The 6103-nt window shown below is 28.5% G+C and overlaps 1 non-coding gene across 1 annotated transcript; it reads left to right on the top strand.

Moving 5' to 3' along the window:
• The first annotated feature begins 2895 nt into the window (after positions 1-2895).
• LOC140987049 (small nucleolar RNA R71) lies at positions 2896-3006 on the top strand. Its single transcript, XR_012177050.1, has one exon. It is a non-coding gene; the product is annotated as a small nucleolar RNA R71 (small nucleolar RNA).
• The last annotated feature ends 3097 nt before the right edge of the window (positions 3007-6103 follow it).

Consider the following 6103-nt stretch of genomic DNA (forward strand, 5'->3'; position numbering starts at 1 on the left):
TTTTCACATTTCTGAGTCCATTCAAATTGTGTATCTTTTGTTAAAAGATTCGAAATTGGTTTAGATATTATGCTGAAATTTTTTATAAACCTTCTATAAAAACCTGCATGACCCAAGAATGATCGAACTTCTTTGACCGTTTTTGGTGATGTTAAATTAGCAATAACATCAACTTTGGCTTTATCAACTTCAATTCCTTTTTCAGATATCACATGACCTAACACAATCCCAGATTTAACCATATAATGACATTTTTCCCAATTTAAAACAAGATTTTTTTCTTCACATCGTTTTAATACTTCTTCTAGGTTTTTAAGACAATTTTCAAATGAGTTTCCAAAAACAGTTATATCATCCATAAAAACTTCTACAAATTCTTCAATCATATCACTGAAAATACTTAACATGCATCTTTGAAAAGTAGCCGGAGCATTACATAAACCAAATGGCATTCTTTTAAATGCAAAAGTTCCGAAAGGACAAGTGAAAGTAGTTTTTTCTTGATCTTCTAATGATATAGGTATTTGATAATACCCCGAATACCCATCAAGAAAACAGTAATAAGAATTTCCTGCTACTTTTTCTAGAATTTGATCTAAAAATGGTAGTGGGAAATGATCTTTTCTAGTTGCATCATTTAATTTTCTATAATCAATACACATACGCCAACTAGATGGAATCCTAGCTTGTAATAACTCTCCCTTTTCATTTTTTATAACAGTGATGCCTGACTTTTTAGGTACTACTTGTGTTGGACTTACCCATTTACTATCTGAGATTGGATAGATAATTCCAGCGTCTAATAGTTTTAATACTTCATTCTTAACAACTTCCTTCATATGTGGATTTAACCTTCTTTGTGGTTGTTGATATGTTTTAGCATTTTCTTCCAAATGAATTTTATGTGTGCAAATTAAAGGATTTATACCTTTTATATCTTTCAAAGTCCATCCAATTGCATTTTTATATTTCTTAAGTAATTTAATTAAATCTTCTTCTTGATTTGGTAGAAGAGTGGAAGAAATTACAACAGGAAATGTTTTATTTTCACCAAGAAATACATATTTCAATTCGAATGGTAAAACTTTTAATTCAAGTTTTGTATTATCATCTTTTTTAAAATTATTTTCAGACTCAAAACATTCTATTGAAAAAACTTCAGATTGTTGATTTAAGTTTTCTTCTTGTATATTTTCTTCCATAATTGTTTCAATTTCATTATCATATTCATTTTCATTAATACTTGGTTGTTTACATAAATTGAACACATTAAGTTCTAGAGTCATATTTCCAAAAGACAATTTCATTATTCCATTTCGACAATTAATTAAAGCATTTGAAGTTGCTAGAAATGGTCGTCCCAATATTACTGAAATTTCATTATGTACTTCTATTGGTTGTGTATCCAAAACAATAAAATCTACAGGATATATGAATTTATCAACTTGAACCAACACATCTTCTACAATACCTCTAGGTATTTTGATTGACCTATCCGCCAGTAAGAGAGTAACAGAAGTGGGTTTTAATTCTCCTAAATTAAGTTTTTCATAAACTGAATAAGGAAGTAAATTCACACTTGCTCCCAAATCTAACAAAGCTTTTTTAATTTTATTTTCTCCAATAATACATGAAATTGTTGGACAACCAGGATCTTTATATTTTAAACTAGAATTATTTTGAAGAATAGAACTTACTTGTTCAGCCAAGAATGCTTTCTTCTTCACATGCAATTTTCTCTTCACAGTACATAAGTCTTTTAAAAATTTTGCATATGAAGGTACTTGTTTAATAGCATCTAATAATGGAATATTTATCTTTACTTGTTTAAAAACTTCATAGATATCAGAATCATTTTTTTGTTTTTTATGATTTGTTAATGCATGAGGAAATGGTGGAGGTTTATTTGATTCATTTACTATTTCAGATGATTTATCATTCAACATATTATTTTTAGAATTTAAGGTATCATCATTCTCAAAAGTATCAGGATTATCATCCTTACTCTTTGATTTTAAATGATCCTTGTTTTCATTACTATATGGATCATTAACTATTTTACCACTTCTAAGGGTAATAACAGATTTTATTTGATCAATTTTTTCATTTTTTAATTCTTGATTTTGATTTTTAGGATTAGGTTGAGGTTGAGATGGAAATTTTCCTTTTTCATGAATATTAAGTGCAGATGCAAATTTTGCAAGAGTTTCTTTCAAATCAGTCATAGATTGACTGTTTTGAATATTGATAGATTCTTGCTTTTGGATAAATGCATGAATTACATCTTCAAAGTTTTTTCTTGGAGGTGTAACATAAGGAATATAACCTTGATGATTTTGGTTATTTTGAAAATATTGTTGTGAGGGTTGTGCATTATTATCATTCCTCCAACTAAAATTAGGATGATTTTTCCATCCAGGATTATATGATGTTGAAAAAGGATCTAATATTGGTTTTTTATAATTGTTAACATAATTTGCTTGTTCATGGAGACATTCTTTAAATGAAGGTAATGTTGGACAATCTTTTGTAGCATGATCATGTGTATCACATATATGACAAACAATTTCTTGAATACTTTTTAATTGACCACTCTTTTTCATTTCTAATGACTCAATTTTTCTTGCTAAAGATGCAAGTTTAGCTTGAATATCTATATCATCTTTAAGATTATAGATACCACCCCCATTTGTTGAATTATTGATTTTAGTTGTTGGTGGTTCTATTGTGCCTATATTATCCCAATTTTGAGCATTTTCTGCTAATGAATCCAAATACTCCATAGCTTCATTTGGGTTTTTATCTTCAAAAGTTCCATTACACATGAATTCTATCATTTGCCTATCTTTAGGTATTAGACCTTCATAAAAGTGAGAAACTATTCTCCATGTTTCAAAACCATGATGTGGGCATGTATTAAGTAATTCTTTATATCTATCCCAACATTGATAAAATGTTTCTCCTTGTTTTTGAGAAAAAGTAGTAATTTGTCTTTTAAAAGAGTTTGTTCTATGGGAAGGAAAAAACTTTTTGAGAAATTGTTGTTGCATTTCTTCCCATGATCTTATTGAACTTGATCTCAAATTTTGTAGCCATGTTTTAGCTTTATCTTTTAAAGAAAAAGGGAAAAGCTTTAATCGAACTATATCCATGCTACAATTTTGATCATTATAAGTGTTACAAACTTCCTCAAATTCTCTTAGATGTAAATATGGATTTTCAGAATCTAAGCCATGAAAATTTGGTAAAAGTTGAATAATTTGAGGTTTAAAGTTGAAATTAGATGCATCAGGAGGAAAAACTAAACAAGATGGGGCACTAGTTCTAATAGGGTTCATATGGTGCCTAAGTGTTCTTAATTGATCATGTTCTTGATTATTATTATTATTATTGTTATTATTGTTATCATTATCTTGATTATTTGAATTATCATCCATGTTTAAATTATTTTCAGATACTCGAATAAGTCTACCACTTTTTTTTCGACTCCAAATACTCATACAAAAAAAAAACACAATACTTATAAATAAAACATAATTAACAAATATAAACTTAATTTATACCTCCCCGGCAACGGCGCCAAAAACTTGCTACTACTTAAATTATAATTCACCCAAGTGTAGGTTGTCTGCAAGTAATATATTTCGTAAGTACGAGATCGATCCACAGAGAGGTTATTTTAAGTTTAAATTTATTAATTTATAGATTACCAAATGCAAGAACGAAGTTTACAAATTATAAATTTTGTCAAGGCTCGAGGATTTATTCTTGGTTTCTGCAATATTGTTTAACTAAAAGTAAAACAAAGGAAACCACCATAAATAATGGTTCCAAGAAAATTAAATATTTAAACACACACCTAATATAATATAGTTCCCACTATAGAAAATATCAATTCACCGATATTTTATATATGGTACCTATGATTATATGTATATATATAAATATATAATTGCATAAAATAAATGTTAAATTAAATCATTATATTTCATTTAGAACAAGCGACAGAGCCACGCTATTGCCTAAATGAAATATATGATTTAATAAATTAGATGAGGAAAGTAAAAGTTAGTTGGGATAAAGTAAATGTTAGATGCGAAAAGTAAAAGTTAGATGCTGAAAGTAAAAGTTAGTTGCGATAAAGTAAATGTTAGATGCGGAAAGTAAAAGTTAGTTGCGATAAAGTAAATGTTAGATGCGGAAAGTAAAAGTTAGTTGCGATAAAGTAAATGTTAGATGCGGAAAGTAAAAGTTAGTTGCGATAAAGTAAATGTTAGATGCGGAAAGTAAAAGTTAGTTGCGATAAAGTAAATGTTAGATGCGGAAAGTAAAAGTTAGTTGCGATAAAGTAAATGTTAGATGCGGAAAGTAAAAGTTAGTTGCGATAAAGTAAATGTTAGATGCGGAAAGTAAAAGTTAGTTGCGATAAAGTAAATGTTAGATGCGGAAAGTAAAAGTTAGTTGCGATAAAGTAAATGTTAGATGCGGAAAGTAAAAGTTAGTTGCGATAAAGTAAATGTTAGATGCGGAAAGTAAAAGTTAGTTGCGATAAAGTAAATGTTAGATGCGGAAAGTAAAAGTTAGTTGCGATAAAGTAAATGTTAGATGCGGAAAGTAAAAGTTAGTTGCGATAAAGTAAATGTTAGATTGTTAGATATTAGTATTAAATCATAATATTTCATTTAGAACAACCGGCAGAGCCACGCTATCGTCTAAATGAAACATATGATATAATTATATATATATATATATAATATAACAATAATAATTTAAGAAATATTTATTGTATCAAAATTAAACAACAAATCAAGATAACCACTTCAATGGTATCAAGCATTTGATGTAAATAGATAACAACAAATAATTCATTTTTATACCTACAATAAAAAAGAAATTAGCAAAATGAAAAGAAATAAAGAAAGAATATACAAAATATAAACAATCTTACTTCACCAAGAATTCATCCTCTTCACCTTGACATAATAGATTTAGCTTTCCATGAACTTACTTTTGATCAACACTAAAAGCATCACTCATAATTTGGAAAATGAAAAATATATTGGAACTTAGAACTTTTATACACACTCACACTATATTTTACAATGAGATAGAATGATTCTCAAGCTAGTACAAAGCCTCTATTTATAGGCCAAATGAGAGAAATGGTCAAAAATTTTATTAATGCAATGTAGTTGTAATAGTAATCTTTCTCTCCTCCAACTTCAATTCCATGTCCCTTCTTTCAATGCTTTGTTCCATGCCTTTAATCACCGAATTAGACTCTGCTCAAAACAGCAAACATGTGGGGAATTGTCTGTAGATGAATTTGGCCACTTGGTTCAACTCATTTGGTTAAATATTGAAATATTTATGATTTTTTTACTATATGCTGGTCATGGTGAAAGTAATATTGTCCTCCTTTTGATATTTTCACAATTTGATCATCTTAAACAACTTTTTAGGCAATCATGTCTTCTGCAAAGTTGTAGATAATTTTTCAAGAATTTCAAACATGTTTGAGTCACCTCCATTTGAGTTTTCTAGCTTGAGTTATCAATATTTACTAACACGTAGAAAATCTTAAAATAAAACATATTTAGTAAGACATTTAAATATAAACACACAATACTAAAATAACATAATTTTTTAATTTTAATGAAAATTAAATTTTAAAATATAGGTTTTAATATATAATAAATTATTAATTTTAAGTTTCATCATCTAGCAGGTAAAACACCAGAGTATGATGTAAAAGGTTTGCTGGATACGTGCGAGCCACTGACCAAACTGATGTTGAGGTTGGTGTTGAGCCAAGTGTTGCAACATCCAGCACAACATTGTCACTAAAATACACGAAAACAGTGGATAAATCTAATTATGATGATGATGCGGTAATCAATTGTGAAAAAGAAATTCCCAGCAAGATTCAGAAAAATCACCTATCAACCCAAATCATTGGTGAAGTACATGAAAAGGTGCAAACAAGGAAAAAGAACAAAGTCGATTATCAGAAGATGATTGGACTAGTATGCATGAGCTCCATGTACTCCCAGGTAAGTCACTCTTGCTTCGTGTCACACGTTGAACCAAGAAATATTAATGA

Source organism: Primulina huaijiensis, chromosome 10 (genome assembly GCF_012295235.1).
Source record: "Primulina huaijiensis isolate GDHJ02 chromosome 10, ASM1229523v2, whole genome shotgun sequence".
Taxonomy (NCBI): domain Eukaryota; kingdom Viridiplantae; phylum Streptophyta; class Magnoliopsida; order Lamiales; family Gesneriaceae; genus Primulina; species Primulina huaijiensis.